Raw genomic sequence first — 16,722 nt, 5'->3', positions numbered from 1 at the left:
CTGAATATCAGGATTTGATCCTATAATTGAAGTGGAGAGGCAAAATAATTATATTCTGAATCTGTATTTTCATCCATGAATACTCTACAAAGATGTCTGATGTAATACACTTTCTTTATAGCTATACACATTGCCCAAAACCAGCTATAAATGCTGTCACAGTGAACCTTGTGTAGGGTCAAAGTTTCTCACCCCTCCTGAGTCCCCACACTGTGTAATTGAACTCCATAATGAGCCTCCACACCACAGTGAGTTACTGAGTCATTTTGTTGTAGTGTGCAGACTTTTTGTCCTTCCCTGTAGCCAGGTATAAACAATACAAGCTATAAAGTTTTTTGAAGGGGTCCACAAGAGTGAATGTCAAATACTTTTAATGTGAAAGCAGGTAGTCCAATGTTGCTTTTTGTCCCTCTATTCCCAATTTTTGCAGCTGTTAAGACCTTTATAGCTTAAACACAATTTTAAAGGAAGTGTATTAATTTGGAGAAGTGGGGATATTTTCTGTTTTCATTTCATTGTAGTTGGCTTTTACTGTGGCATTCTCAAATGAGTGGATAAAAAGAGTTGCATGGCAGAAGAAACAGGGAGGTAGGTGGGAGAGACATTTGACTAGATAATTATACACTGAAAGTGCTATTTAGAATTGCAAAATCTGAAAGTCAGATTTTCAGCACTTCTTTCAGAATGTCATGGCTTTCAAAGAGGATTAAGGTCTCTTTTAGAAATTATTTATCTTCTTTAATCATTTTTTCATCTTTAAAAGATTCTGTCTCATTAAAAATGATCTAATTTGCACTATAGTAGGTATACAAATTGGAGAGATGGTTCCACCGGATATGCAGATTGTGGTAATTTGGGTATTACGACTTGCAAAAGTTGCTGCTGGTCTTCTCATGGTTCTGTGTTGAGTGTTGCATGATCTCTTGTGCGGCCTTTTTCTAATAAAAATGCTATTACCTCAAGCTGGTAAATCACTTCACACTGACAGGGAAGGGAATTATCATCTATTGAGCATGATCGGGTGGCAGATGTGGAATGACCTGTAGCTACTAATGCAACAAATCTTCCATCTGTGTGAGTTTTGTGACAGTGTGCTCCATCAACATCTGACATCTTTGAAATTGTTATAATGATTGCAATAAAATCTGCAACCAGATACAAATTCCAGACATATACCAAAACCCACTTTGATCAAGATGGGCTCTACTTCTCTCTGGTTAATGCCATAGCAATGTTAGCCTTTTGCTGTGCAGCTGGACCCGCTTTGAGTACTTCTACTATGACTTGTACATTTTTTCACCAACTTTGTTTTCTATTTGCAAATTCGTCAGTATAAGCAAATTAAAGTTAATCTTAATTCCTTTAAACTTTGAAGTCACTCATTCTTGACTTGTCCAGTAACAGCATAATAAAACTAAACTTTCTGGGACAGTTTTGAGCTATTAAAAGTATCTTGCAACATGTGATGGTTTATAGATTAAGATTCTAAGTAGGTTGTACCACTCTGAAGAGCAGTATGTTATCTTCCTTTTAACTTGTATTAAAAAAGCTAAAAATTGCATCTAAGTTCCAATATTGCTTATGTCAAAACTTTTTAAGTGTGATTAGAAATTTTTCACCAATTTTTTTCACACCAATTAAAGGAATGCTGTGTTGTACCTTTTCACCTTTTCACCGCTCTTCTTTCTTTTGCAGCACACTTCTCTTTGTAAGTCAATGTGGAAGGGGTAAAACTACTTCAGTCATAGATAAATTGTGCAGATTCTGAGTTCTTTTTGTGGTATATAGACAGATTTCAGTATACACCTCCTAATAAAATGATTTCAGTTTCTGTTTCCATTATTCTTCCATAATGATAATTTCTCCATTTTGTGTTAGAAGAATTGTTAATAGAACTTATACCATAATGCAATTAGTTCCTCTTCCTTCACTTTCTCCAGTTTTATATGCTTACTGCCATAACAACAGCTGAAACTCCTTTTTCAAATGTTAAGGATTCAAAATTGATAGGATTAAGTTAGTTTTGAATTTATAATTTTATATGTCCTTGGAAAAAAATTGAATTATGCATATAAAATTATAAATTCAAAACTAACTTAATTCTATCAATTTTGAATCCTTAACATTTGAAAAAGGAGTTTCAGCTGATGTTATGGCACTAAGCATATAAAACTGTTATCAGTTGAACTTCCAATGTACGGTATTCTATCATGGTGTTTATCCAAACAGCAATATGAAATTTTATATAAACATACCTAAGCTGTTTGTATGTTCCTGTCAAAAGAACAGGGGTTCATTCTAATCTAATTCTTTACAGAGATATTCTTTATGACAGCTCTTCATGCAAAAAATTGCAGATGCTGTATATCTGAAACAAAAACAGGAAGTACCAGAGGTACTCGGTAGGACATGCAGTATCTGTGGAGACAGAAACAGAGTAAAGCTGGAATTATTTGCTTTTGATCCTTGGTCACTAAATTGGTGTTCTTAGATCAGCTGAATGTAATGCATGCAGAATGGTTTGTATTTACAAAGTGTTATGTAGGATGTACATTACAGAAGGAAGATAACTGAAGCACAGAAACATGATATTTATGTCACTAGTTCCTTCATTTACTAACCATCCAAATATTTCAGCATAATCCTCTGTTCCCGTTTCTATTCCAACCTGTGTAGTCTCTCCATAAGGTTATCAATGTTGTTCACTTCAACCACTCCAGCTGCTAGTGAACATCATTTTACTATCACTGTTGGGTAAAGAAGTTTCTTCTAAATCCTCTGTTGCATACTTTTGTTTCTGTAATATTGATGATCTCCAGTTATGATCTTCTCCTAAGCAGAAACATTCTCTTTGAATTCAATTTGACAAATTCCTCATTGTTTTAAAAAACTCGATGTAAAAGGACCATTTCTATTCATCCTTTTCTTCTATTCCAGTGCTTAAATATTCTTTTTCTAATGACACAAACAGAACTTCTGCTTTACAATTTGCTCAGGCACAAAGAATGAAAGTGGAGTTGAAGGTCATTTGTGATATAGGCAAATATGGAAAGGTGGACTGGAACTAGGTTGTTTCCCAGGATCCTGCATTAGCCCAATGGGCCAAATGGCCTTTTTCTACATCAGTATAAACAAGTCATGTTTGATGGAATTTTTTTACATGACTTCCATATCAGCTTATCCCTCTAGAACTAAACACTAGTGCTTAGTTTGCCTTTTTTCCTGGCCTTGATGACACTTCAAATTTTATAAAATATTACCATACAAATATCAGAACCTGATGTAATAAAAGTTGTTGCAAGATCATATTGTTCTACCATCTGGTGGATTGTATGCACAGATCCATCACTAAACACTTAGTGCTCTTTAAGTTATACTAGACTCTTGGGTATAGCTTGATCTCAGGCAGATTGGTTCTTTCCAACACAGCAGAGTAAGTCTAGAATGTGCATTCTGTCTCATTTTTAAAATAATTAGAGATTTATTTACTCACTACACCTAGCTGGGTACCATTGACAATTGGCTTTGAAATAAGAACAACATGGAAGTAGTCACACCAAGTGATTTTGTATCTAATGTTTTCTACTTTAAAGAGAATTAAAATAGGTTAGGCTTTCATCTTTTCGACAATAGAATTACTTTTAACTGTTGAAGTTACTGAGAAATTATGGCTTTGCTCAAAACAAAGAAAGCTATAGAATCTTGATGAATAGAGTTACAGCACAGAAATTGGCCTTTTGGCTCATCTAGTCCATGCCAAAACCATTTAATCAGCCTACTCCCAACGACCTGTACCGTGACCATAGCCCTCGATACCCCTACCATGTACCTATCAAAACTTTTCTTAGATATTGAAATCGAGCGCACATGGACCACTTGTGCCGGCAGCTCATTCCACACTCTCATGACCCTCTTACTGACGAGGTTTTCCCTCATGTTCCCCTTAAATTTCTTACCTTTCACCCTTATCCCATGACCTCTGGTTATAGTCCCACCCAACCTCAGTGGAAAAAGCCTGCTTGCATTTACTCAGTCTATATCCCTCATAATTTTTTTCTTGTAATTTATTTTTTATTGAATTTCATCATCAAACAAATATTTCCATAAGATGTATTTCAGATACTGTACATATATATCATATAATCATATTTGTCACAAATCTCCACATAATATTTATCTGAGGTATGCACTTGTGGAAAGGAGAGGAAAGAAAGAACAATCAAAAGAAGAAAACTATGTACAAAGTAGGGAGTGATTTTTTTTTACAACATTTATTGACTTGTGAGAATAAAATCAGGCTTATGAGGTGTTATGTAGTTAAACCATTTTTTCCAGTATGAATAAAATTGTTCCAACTTACGATTAACAGATCCTGTTATCTTCTCCATTTTGTAAATGTCCATTGTAATTTCCATTCATACATTTAAAGTTGGGCTCTCCTGTGATAACCATTTCCTGGTAAGGGTCTTTTTACCAGCCACCAGCAGTACATTCATTAAATATTTATTTCTTTTCAACCATTCTTAAGGTATACACTCAAAATATATGGTCTTACTCTCTAAGGGTATTTCACATTTAAAGATGTCTCATAGGGCATTATGTATCCCACTCCAATAGTCTTTGATAACGGGGCATTCCCAGAAAATATGATACAGTAATGATTTGCGTTTTGATTTCCACAATTTCTCCAGCAAGCAGTGGGGTTACTATAATAATGGGATTTCTGAGAGGGTGTAATAAAACACCTTATCAACTTTTTCCACCTGAACTCCCTCCATTTCTGTGAACTGGTACACTTCCATTGATACCTCCATATTATTGTCCAGTCTTCCTCAGATATTATTATCCCTCCTTCCTTCTCCCATTTTGTTTTGATGTATGAAGTCGAATGTGTTTTAAGATTTGACTAACCCTTACACATGCTTGAAATTATTCTACTACCATTGTCTGAATTGTATGCTTTTCTAAATAGCTCTATCAGACATGTACTTGCCTTGGTTACATTTTTAACTGTCCTATTATCATACTGTCGCATATGTAAATACCCATAAAAGTCTTGTTTTTCTAATAAGTGTTTCTCTTTGAGCATTTCAAAACTGAACAATGTTCCTTCTTTCATTATATTACAAATAGCTGTTATTCCTTTAGCTGTCCAGTCCTTAAATCTAGCATCCAGTTTATTCGTCATAAAATCCGAGTCATATGCACACTATTTAAGAATTGCAATGTCTCTGTCTAGTTTTTTTTAGATTATGAGGACATTCCGTCCTCGTTTATTGTCATTTAGAAATGTATGCATTAAGAAATGATACAATGTTCTTCCAGAGTGATATCACAAAAAAAAGGACAAACCAAAGACTAATACTGACAAGACCACATAATTATAACATATAGTTATACAAGTGCAAAGCAATACCATAATTTGATAAAGAGCAGACCATGGGCACGGTAAAAAAAAGTCTCAAAGTTCCGATTGACTCCTGGTAGTCCCGATAGCAGGCGGCAAAAGGGAGAAACTCTCCCTGCCATAAACCTCCAGGCACCGACAACTGCCAACGCGTTGAAAGCTCCTGACCACAGCTAACTCTAAGTCCGCCCGAAAACATCGAGCCTCCGACACTGAGCACCGAGCACCATCTCTGCTGAGCACTTTGACCCTGCCCCGGCCGCCAAGCAACAAGCAAAGCCGAGAACTCAGGGCCTTCTCCTCCAGAGATTCTGGATCACACAGTAGCAGCAGCAGCGAAGAAGGCATTTCAGAAGTTTCTCAGATGTTCTTCCGTGCTCTCACATCTGTCTCCATCAAATCAGGATTGTGCACTGCACCCTACTCGACAGATAACAGATATCATTCACCGGAGTGGCCGCTGCGCGCTGCGTCGCGTCGCCATCTTCTCCTCCTCCTTGTATTATTTATAATAGTTTTCCATATTTTAAGAGTCCATTTCACCCACAGGTTGTCAATATTATTTATGTAACTTTATAGGTTGTTATCAGCCAAAATTGCCTGTATGGGGATGGAAAGTATCCTCTCCTCAATGTTTTTCCATTGAGCGCCATGTGATGGGTTGCACCAGCATATCACAGCTCTCAACTGTGCTGCAAAATAGTAATCTCTAAAAGAAGGTAGGCCCCATCCCCCCTTTTCCTTGGCTAATTGCAAAGATTTGAGATGAACCCTAGGCCTTTTACCTTGCCATATACATCTTGATAGCATCTTGTTCCATTCATTGAATTGATTTTGATTAATCTCTATTGGTAGGGTCTAAAAGAGATATAGTAGTTTGGGCAGTATATTCATTTTAGTAGATTCAGTCCTTGAACTGAGACCAAGAAAAGGAATTGGGTTCCATTTTGTTATATATTCCTTAATTTTTTATATATATATATATATATATAGGCTGATAATTGCATTCTGATAATTTTGCCAAATCTTTTGGTATAATGATGCCCAAATATTTGACAGACTCTGTTTGCCATGCCCAAGGATATCTACTTTCCAATTTCTCTTGGTGGGCTCTAGTTATATGAAAGTAGTTGGGTTTTATCTATGTTGATCTTGTATCCTGATAATTAGCCATATTGTTGAAAGGATTGCATCAATTTAGGTAAAGAGTATGTTGGTTGCCCTAGATAGATCAAAATGTCATCCGCATAACAGGCCAATTTGTGCTCTGTCCTTTTAATAGTAATTCCCCTGATATCTTCATTTTGTCTGATGTATTGAGCTAATGGTTCCAGATATAATGCGAAGAGTAGTGGTGACCATACACAACCCTGTCTCCTGCCCCTTTCTAGGGTAAAACTTTTAGATAAATATCCATTGATTTTAATCCTGGCAGTAGGATTGTCGTATAGTGCCTGTATAGTTTTAATAATTGTGTCGTGTAGACCAAATCTATGTAAAACTCTGTAAAGAAAATTCCAATTAACTGAATTAAATGCCTTTTCAGCATCCACGCTTATCACTGTTGCTCCTATTTCATTTTTTTATATGATCCATAATGTGAAGTGTCCTTCGTATATTGTCTTGTGTTTGGCGTTGTTGTATAAAACCCATCTGATCATTATGTATCAGTGTGGGTAGAAACTCCTCCAATCGTTTGGCCGTGATAGAGGTAAATATTCTATAATCTCCATTAAGAACAGATGTTGGTCTAAATGACCCACATTCCATTTTATCCTTGCCTTCTTTCAGTATAGCTGAGATTATCACCTCCTTCCAGCTGGGTGGCATTTGCGCCTTTCTTAGGGCCCAGTTCAGTGTGGGGAGTAGAATAGGAATTAACTCACTTCTAACCTTTTTATATCACTCTGCCATATATCCATCTGATCCTGGTGACTTGCTTAATTTAAGCCTACTAATTGCAGTTTTTAGTTCAGCTTCAGTTATGTCAACAGTCATCATTCTATTTTGTTCTTTGCTTAAAGTGGGTAACTCTAGAGAATTCAGGAAAGTGTCAATTTGGGTTATGCTTCCCCTTGGAACTTTGGAATATAGAGTTTTGTAAAACATTTCAAAAGCTTCTTTAATTTCACTTAGCTTATTTTTTATCACTTTTATTCTTGGATCCCTAATTCTATGAATTGTATATTCTGCTGTCTTTTTTTTAAGTTTCCATGCCAGTATTTTCCTAGATTTAGATCCACTTTCATAGTGTCCCTGTTTCAGAAATGTTAAATTTTTTCAAATTTCTTATGTAGCCAAACTAGTAATTTCATTCCTAATTTTTTAAATTTCCTGTAGTGTATCCTGTGCCAAACTCAATTTGTGTTTTTCTTCTAGTTCCTTCAGCTTATTTTGTAATTCCTCTAATGTTTTATTTCTTCTTTTTTTTCTTATATGAAGATATCACTATAATTTTCCCTCTTAAGACAGCCTTCAGAGTATCCCATAGAATGGGAGATGAAACCTCTCCATTATCATTGAATTCCATGTAAAGACCAATTTCTTTTTTAATTTGTTCCTTAAAATAGGGATCATTGAGTAGACTTAAATCTAGTTTCCAAATAGTATTCTTTGGTTGTATGTCAAAATAAACAGATAAATATATAGGTACATGGTCACTTACATCTATTGTCCCAATTCCACAGGTGATCATTTTGTCTCTATCTTTTCCAAATGTTATGAAATAGTCTATTCTATAATTTTAAAAAAAAGGCAACGAAGGTGTGATTCCAAGGCTGGGTTCTCTAGATGACCCTGGGTTGAGCTAGAAGAAAAGTCTAGCGGTGGGGGATAGCCCCTCCTACCTGTGTGTTGAGGGCCCCCATTGCAGTACCTATAAAAGTAAGTTAAAAAAACTATGTCCATTACACAGAAATGATTTCCCTGTGTATTCCTCCCACGTATATATTCTCATTTAGGTGGGGGAAAAGGAATGAATAAATGAATTTTTAAAAATTGAGTAATATAAGATCCACATTATGATACGTAGTTCTTGAGATAGGTGTATCACCATCTACTTTTGCTTCCGTTTAGTTTATCAGCACTTTTAAAGTTAACCAAACCTTAGGGCTCTTCTGGAGGAGGTGAGGGCTGCCCTCGGAGAACTCACAGTCTCTTCCCAATATCCTTCTCTCGTCCTGCTCCCGTCTCCTGCTTTCTAGGTTCTCTTACTATTTCCCAAGCAGATCAGGATAATTGCTCAGCCAGGCTTTCCCTTGGTTTGACCACGCTAATGGGCAGTTCTCTGTTCTTCATGCCTGTAGTCGCCTCTTCCACCATCTGATAGTCGTATCCCTTCTTGGTAAAATACCCTCAGTTTAGCAGAGTACAGGGTTTGGAATTTAATCTTTTCTTGCTTTAATATTCATTTCACTTCAGAATATTCTTTCCATTTCTGTAGGACTGCTGAGGGTAATCATGATCGAAGTATATTAACTTCCTGTTCCAAAACACCCTCTTCTTACCCCAGGCCCTTCGTAGAATCTCCATTTTGCTCTTGAATCGAAGGAATCTAAATACTATTGAGCGCTTCTTACTTTCTCTGTCTCCAGGAGGCCACGGGACGAGTGAACGATGCGTCCTCTCAATTTCAACCTCATAGTCAGGGGAACCTCCTGCGCGTCCCACTGTAGCTTGTCTACAAAGTCCATCATCGATAATCCCTCCGCTCCTTCGGGAACATTATAAATCCTGATGTTTTTCTGTCGCAATCTTCCCTCCTGGTCAAGCAATTTACTTTCCTGTTGATTTAATATTTTTATCGTCTTACTTAGTATCTGTTCCACGTTTTGCACGCGATCTTCCACCTTCTCAATTCAAGTCTCTGCCACCGCTATTTTCTGATTGACGTTGGCGAGCTCTGACTTTATATTATTGAGTTGCTGTTCTATATCTTTTTGGACTTCCCTTATCGCTTCCAGAATCCTTATCATATTTGCCGCTTCACCTGCACGGGGCCCAGTGTCAGCCTCACCGCCACGTGCACGTGTAGGAGAGCCGAGCGCTGCACCTCTCTCTTCCATAGGCTCCGCAGTGATGCTTTTTTTATCTCCATTCTTTTTCCCCATTCTTGCCCCCCTTATCAATTCAGATATTTTCGAAACATCTTATATTTGATGGATTAACGGGGCAAAATATGTGTTTTTCCAGAGGAACTATTGATTTAAGCTGCCAGTCTGAGCGATGACATCACCGGAACTATCCCTCATAATTTTGTATAGCTTTGTCAAATCTCCTGTCAATAGTCCTAACCTATTCAATCTTTCCTTATAACTCAGGTTCTCCAGACCTGGCAACATCCTTGCAAATTTTCTTAGTACTCTTTCAATCTTGTCTACATCTTTCCTGTAGGTAGGTGAGCAAAACTGCACACAATATTCCAAATTAGGCCTTATTAACATCTTATACAACTTTGAGATACTATCCCATCTCCTTATGGAGGCCAATGAGCCAAAAGTTTTCTTTACAACCCTATCTACATATGATGCCACTTTCTATAAATTATGGACCTGTATTCCCAGATCCCTTTGTTCTACCACACTCTTCAATACCCTACCGTTTACTGTGTAAGATCTATCCTGCTTGGTCTTACCGAAGTGTATCATCTCACACTTGTCTATACTAAATTCCATCTGCCATTTTTCCAGCTGATGCAGATCCCTCTATATCCCTCTATCCCTCAATAACAGCCTTTTTCACTGTCTACTGCACCGTCCTTTCATGGTATCATCTGCAAATTTACTGATCCAGTTAACCACATTATCATCCAGATCATTGATGTAGATGACAAACAATACAGAACCCAGCACCGATCTCTGTGGCACACCACTGGTCACAGGCATCCAGTCAGAGAGGCAACCATCCACTATCTCTCTGGTTTCTCCCAAGACCTAATCCAATTTACCACCTCATCCTGAATGCCAAGCGACTGAAACTTCTTACCAGCCTCCCACATGGGACCTTGTCAAATGCCTTACTGAAGTCCATGTAGACAACATCTACTGCCTTGCTTTCATGCACTTTCCTGTTAACTTCCTCAAAAAACACTATAAGACTGGTTAGCCATAACCTACCACACGCAAAGCCATGCAAACATCCTTAATCAGTCCATGTCTATCCCAATCCTTTAGAATACCTTTCAATAACTTTCCCACAGCTGATGCCAGACTCACAGGCCTAAATTTCCTGTTTCCGTTTAGAGCCTTCTTTGAACAGTAGAACAACACTGGATCTCCTCCAATTCTCTGATATCTCCTCTGTCGCTAAGGATGATATAGGTATGGCAATTTCTGCACTTGCCTCTGGTAAACACCTCCTCCCCTGTAATCTGTACAGGGTCCTTAAAGTTGATGCCACTTTGCCTCACTTCTATAGACTCTGTACCTGAATAAATACAGATGCAAAGAATTCATTGTAAGATCTTCCCCCATCGGTTTTGGCTCCACACATGAATTATCATTCTGGTCTTCCAGGGGACCAATTTTGTCCTTTGCAGTTCTTTTTGCTCTTAACATATCTGTAGAATCCCTTAGGATTCTTCTTCACCTTGTCTGCTAGAGCAACCTCATGCCTTATTTTAGCCTTCCTGATTTCTTTCTTGTGTTCTCTTGCATTTGTTATGTTTCATAAGCACCTCAGTTGCTCCTGCTTGGCTGTATCTGCTATGCACCTCCTTTTTGCTCTTAACTAAGGCCTCAATATCTCTCAAAATCCAAGGTTACCTACACTTGTTATCTTTACCTTTTATTCTCAAAGGAACATGCAAGCTTTGTACTCTCAAAATTTCATTTTTGAAGACCTCCCACTTACCAAGTGCACCTTTGCCAGAAAACAGCCAATCCACACTTGCCAGATCATTTTTGATACCATCAAAATTGGCCTTTAGAATCTCAATCCATGAACCAGATCTATCTTTTTGCATATTTACTTTGAAACTAATAGCTTTATGGTCACTGAATACAATGTGCTTCACTACACAAACATCCAACTCCTGCCTTGTCTCATTCTCTAATAGCAGAATGAGCATTGCACACTCTCTCATTGGGAGTTCTATGTACTGATGAAGGAAACTTTCCTGAATACATTTGACAAACTCTATCCCATCTAGTCCTTTTACAGTATGGGATTCCCAGTCAATATGTGGGAAATTAAAAGAACCTACAATCATAACCTTATGTTTCTTATAATAGTCTGTGATCTCTTTACAAATTTCTTCCTCTAAGTCCCTAGGACTGTTGTGTGGTCTGTAATATAGCCCCATTAACGTGGTCATACCTTTCTTATTTCTCAATTCCACCCATAACACTTCACTAGACGAGTTCTCCAGTCTGTCCTAATGAAGCACTGGCATGACATTTTCCCTGAGTAGTAATACCACCCCTTCTCCTTCAATCCCTCTCACTCTGTCACATCTAAAAGAATGGAACCCTGGAATACTGAGCTACCCATCTTGCCCCTGCTACAACCAAGGCTCACTAATGGCTACAATGTCATAATCCCAGGTGTTGATCCATGCCCTGAGTTCATCCACCTTTCCTATTATACTTCTTGCATTGAAACATATGCAGCTCAGGACACTAGTCGCACCATGCTTAACCTTTTGATTCCTGACTTTCAGGTCTTATCAACATCTGTCTCCACAACCTCTCCGCTAACTGTTCTGGCACTCTAGTTCCTATCCCCCTCCAACTCCAGTTTAAACCTCACCGTGCAATATTAACAAACCTTTATGATACCCCAGATATCATAAAATTTTAATAACATATCTATTATCTCCTAGTTTGAGATATTTCTTAGGCAGTGGTGCAAAATGAGCGGTGTATGAAGCTTGATTTCATTGCAATCCCTAAGATTAGGTATCACTCGATTAATAATAACCAATTCTGATTCTGATAAATTGACAAACAGTCCACCATTACTCAAGAAATCCCTAATCCACTGTTTTGGGTGAAGATAGTCTGACCAAGTTGAATGAAAAAAGTTAGTAATTTTTCAGGTGTAAGGAGGAACATTCCTTCTTCAATGAATGGTGCCTAAAGTTGTTTTAATTTATCATTCTAACTTTTGCTTGTATGGTAACATTTCCAAGTATTAGAGGCTTGAGCTAGCTGGTTGGTACACAACAGCGAGGCCTCTGTTGGAGTGTCGGTGATGAGATGACTAATGTTTCATTCCAAGAGAGTACCAATGGTTCAAGGAGATGCCATCATTGCCCTTGTACAGGGATTCCGCAGTTCTTATAATCTGCTTGGGGAAAGAATACTGGAGTGCCCTGAAGTCAAATTATAAATAAATGCTGAAGTTTGTACCCCAAAAGCACAAACACCAATCCATCCTTGGAGCTCACTCAAAATCCAGCAAATCTCAGACTAAAACCTTTGATGTTCTGATGGATTCAAAACACCTATGGTTCCACCACCATCAGTGAACACTCTGATCTTAGTAGACATAAACAAGCTGGTGAAGGTACTGCAATGTCTAGTGTCTTAGTAAAACACTCCCATCACAGTGTTGATTCCCCTGTAAATTGATGTGCAAAACAGTGGCACATTTAGTAGAATCACTGCCTCACTGCACCTGAGACTCAACCTGATGTTGGGCGTGTCTGTGTTGAGCTTGTGTGTTTCTGCTGTGATTGGATTTGTTACATAAGAACTCCTTTGTTTCTTCTGGGGACTTCTGTTTTCTTCTACGTCCCAAAGATGTTTGATAGGTTAATTGGCCACTGTAAATTCCACCGCTAGCGTGTAGGTGGGTAGTAGAATTTGATGAGAAGGTGAGGGGGATTAAAATTACATTAGTATAGATGGATGATTGATGGGTGTCACAGACTCACTGGGGCTGAGGGCCTGTTTCTGTGCTGTATCTGTCTGTGTTTCTACATCTCTCTTTCCACAATTCACAGATCTGCTCCCTGATAAAGATTCTGTTGGCAGTGTAATTTCCATTGCAGAAATTTGCATAACTACTTAAATTTGCAATGAGTGGCAATTGGGAGCAAACATATCAAAATACTTGTTAGCCTCCACCATAAAAGCCTTTTCATTTGGATGCTTTGGGAACCCTAGATCATTGTTATTGAAGTTAATGCAATTAATTTACATAAAGCAAAAAATATGTAAATACAAATACTACCATCAGCCTCAGATGCCAATTTCTTAGAATTCATACAGATACGATATTGGTGAGCCCTTATCTCTATTGAGAATTATATTAAGCTGATGTATTGCAGACGTGCAGTAATATTTCTTAACACTAACACCAGTCACCAAAGCTTGTCAATGCTGGTTAAATTAAATCATTCATTAGGGGATATGACTAGACCTTGTCTTTATCTCACAACACCCCTGTTAGGGTTACTGGATCATAGGAGATGTCAATATCGTGATTGCCATTAATGTTCACTTCTCTGGTGGAGTTGTTTTTGAATTCAAATCTGTTTTAACAATCGATTGTATTTTTCAGAGAAACAGATTGAAGGTGTAAGTTTTTGTAAAAGATACCAAACAAGGTATGGTAAAGCATAGTCAGCTCCGGCTTATATTCTCCCCCCTTCTGATTTTCTAAATTGGGTGGCAATTTTATTTGATTTTAGTTTCCTTTACATCTTCAAATCCACAAATCCCAAACATTCACAGAAAAAGTAATTTGTAGTTAGCGTTTTAGAACAAGGTAAAGTTTCAAAATGCAGAATATGGTAGATGCATACTCGAGTTCTGACAGTATCTAAAATGGAAGATAAAAATTAAATTTCAGATGCAGTTTTTAAGAATGGTGTCTGTCTGTTTTATTTAACCTGCATCAAGTTAAAGGGCAAAGTAACTTCCTACCATGTGATAAATTTTCCTGATTTTCTCTTCTCCTATATTACTGTGCAAGTCTTAGGCACATATATATAGCCAGAGATCCTAAGAATTTTGCACAATACTGTATTTGTTAATGTGGAGCAGAGAGTGAGTTTGTAAATCTGATGGGGGCAAAGAATGTTGGGAATGGCGAGGGTGGAGTGTCACAGGAGGGGTGTGGGATAGGTGGCAGAGAAGGAATGCCAGGGGCTGGGGTGGTTCATGTACATGTACACCCTGCCCTGAAACATCAGGGAAAGTCATTTGATTCCAAACAATTAGTTTTTTGATCATTACAGAATGTCTTTCTGGTGCTTCCCACTCCCTCCCTTCTCCCTTCCCAACCATGATTTCCCTCTCCCTGCCCCCTTCCCACTCTCAGTCCACAATAGAGACCCGTATCAGAATCAAGTTTATCATCACTCACATATGCTGTGAAATCTTTTTTTTGTGACCGCTGTACAGTGCAATACATAAACCTACTCCAGTACTGTGCATAAGGCTTCGGCATTCTGTTGGCTGTTTAATTTCCATTGCACACGTGTGTGTGTGTGTGTGTGTGTGTGTGTGTGTGTGTGTGTGTGTGTGTGTGTGTGTGTGTGTGTGTGTGTGTGTGTGTGTGTGTGTGTGTGTGCCTGAGACTTTTGCACAGAACGGTATGTCATACGTAGGAAATTTGAGTTTGGAGTAAAGATTCACCCATCACCACCACTAAATGAATAGTCCCCACCATCTTATACTCTGCTTATGAAATTCAGTTCCTTTGTAGTTAATGCTGTACATTTAATTCTAATGATCAAGGATACGTTTCTTTTTTTAATTCTGATAGTTCAGTATTTCATAGTTTTTGCTCACGTGGGGTATTATTAACAGTTTACTTGAATGTTATGTGAGATTAAGGACATCATGACCATTTTCCATTAATTTAACAAAATCTCAAATAGCATTCTTCTCCTCTGGAAGCAGTGAATTGTTATCATCAAGCCTCTTTTACGGCTTATCTAGGAAGAGGTCATTGGGCCACAAGGACATGTTCACCAGGACTGCTGCATCTTGAAGAATTATTCATCATATACTCAAACCAGATGAGACCATGAGAGGATGATTGATATTCTAGCTGTTTGATTTCTAAAGGTTGTTAAACTAAATTAAATGCTTATTTTTTCAGTTTTTGTGAAATACCCTTTAACCTTCATGTTGCAGAACCATTTTCAAACGCAAAAGTAAATCTCCTGCGACACTACACACTGTGAGCATATGGTCAATAAACTTGCCTGCTGTAAAATTCCTTTTAGCCTCTGTCTCCCCTCTTCTTTCTTTGCCTTTCTTTCGTCTTGCTTCTTTCACTGCCGTTTTTCACTTCTTATTTTCCTTTATCATCATTCATATTAAGTAGGTGATATGGAATAAACAGTAATGATCAAGACAGCCATTATAGTCTAGTTTATACAAAAAGTATAACCTTGGTTGTTAAACTTCTGAAACCCTGCCTCCGTAATCAGTCATGCATTCCGCGGTCCTTCAGTCCTATTGTAGTGTTCCACAGGGACCTACTCAAATGTCCTTTAAATATATCAAGGTTGAAGGAGTAGAGTTGTACATTCACATTTGTAGATGACACCCAGTTAGGGATCATGGTAAGTTGAAAGAAGGTAATTACTGAGATAGAAACTATGGAAGATCTCGGTGGGAAGGATGAGAATGAGGATCTTGTATCCAAGAGTGATAGATAGGTTGAGCCCAGGCATTTCGGAGCAGCAAAAATGTCTGCATTGTGCATCTGCAATTATGAGAACTACTGCGTTTAGTTTAGAGCACCAAACTTTGGGAAGAGTCTTTTGGCCAAGAGAGGGTATTACACACAGATCTTGGATTTCTGCAGTGAATATCACATTGGTAGTTTATTTGGTTGCAGATTCCAGTGGTTATGGAGGAATGGTAGTATATCTCCAAGATAAGACATGTAACTGAGAGAAGAACTTGTATATAGATCTCCCATGTAACTGCCGTCTGCAAAAACTATAAAGTACCGAAATGTTGGAACTATTGCCCCAGGTTTGGTTCAGGGTCCTCATTTCTGCCTCAGTGGTACGGCATCAAGTTGTCTTTGGTCTGCCACGTTTTCTCTACCCTTCAGGGATCCAGTGAAGTGCTGCCTTGATGATGGAGTTGGCTTCTCTTCTCACCACATGCCCAATCCATCTCCATTGTTTCCTCTTGATAATAATGGCCATGTCCTCTTTGTGACACTGAAGGAGTAGGGCCAGAAGGAGATCTTTCTTGGCCAGAAAATGCAGAGTTTCTTCCAGAGGCTCATGGTGTGGAATGATGATAGCTTGGCAAGATCATACTCAGTCATGTCCTAGCATTCTTACCCATACAAGAGTGTGGACAGAGCACAGCTCTAGTACAACTTCACTTTGGTGTGGA

The 16,722-nt window shown here is 38.1% G+C and overlaps 1 protein-coding gene across 1 annotated transcript in view; it reads left to right on the top strand.

Annotated features, from left to right (window-relative positions):
* LOC140197008 (anosmin-1-like) overlaps positions 1-16,722 on the top strand; it is a 155,842-nt gene that overhangs the window by 42,030 nt on the left and 97,090 nt on the right. The gene's annotated exons all lie outside the window — the stretch shown is intronic.

The sequence above is a fragment of the Mobula birostris genome, chromosome 4 (assembly GCF_030028105.1).
Source record: "Mobula birostris isolate sMobBir1 chromosome 4, sMobBir1.hap1, whole genome shotgun sequence".
Lineage (NCBI taxonomy): Eukaryota > Metazoa > Chordata > Chondrichthyes > Myliobatiformes > Myliobatidae > Mobula > Mobula birostris.
The sequence above is the reverse complement of the archived record's forward strand: the minus strand, read 5'-3'. Positions and strand labels throughout refer to the sequence as shown.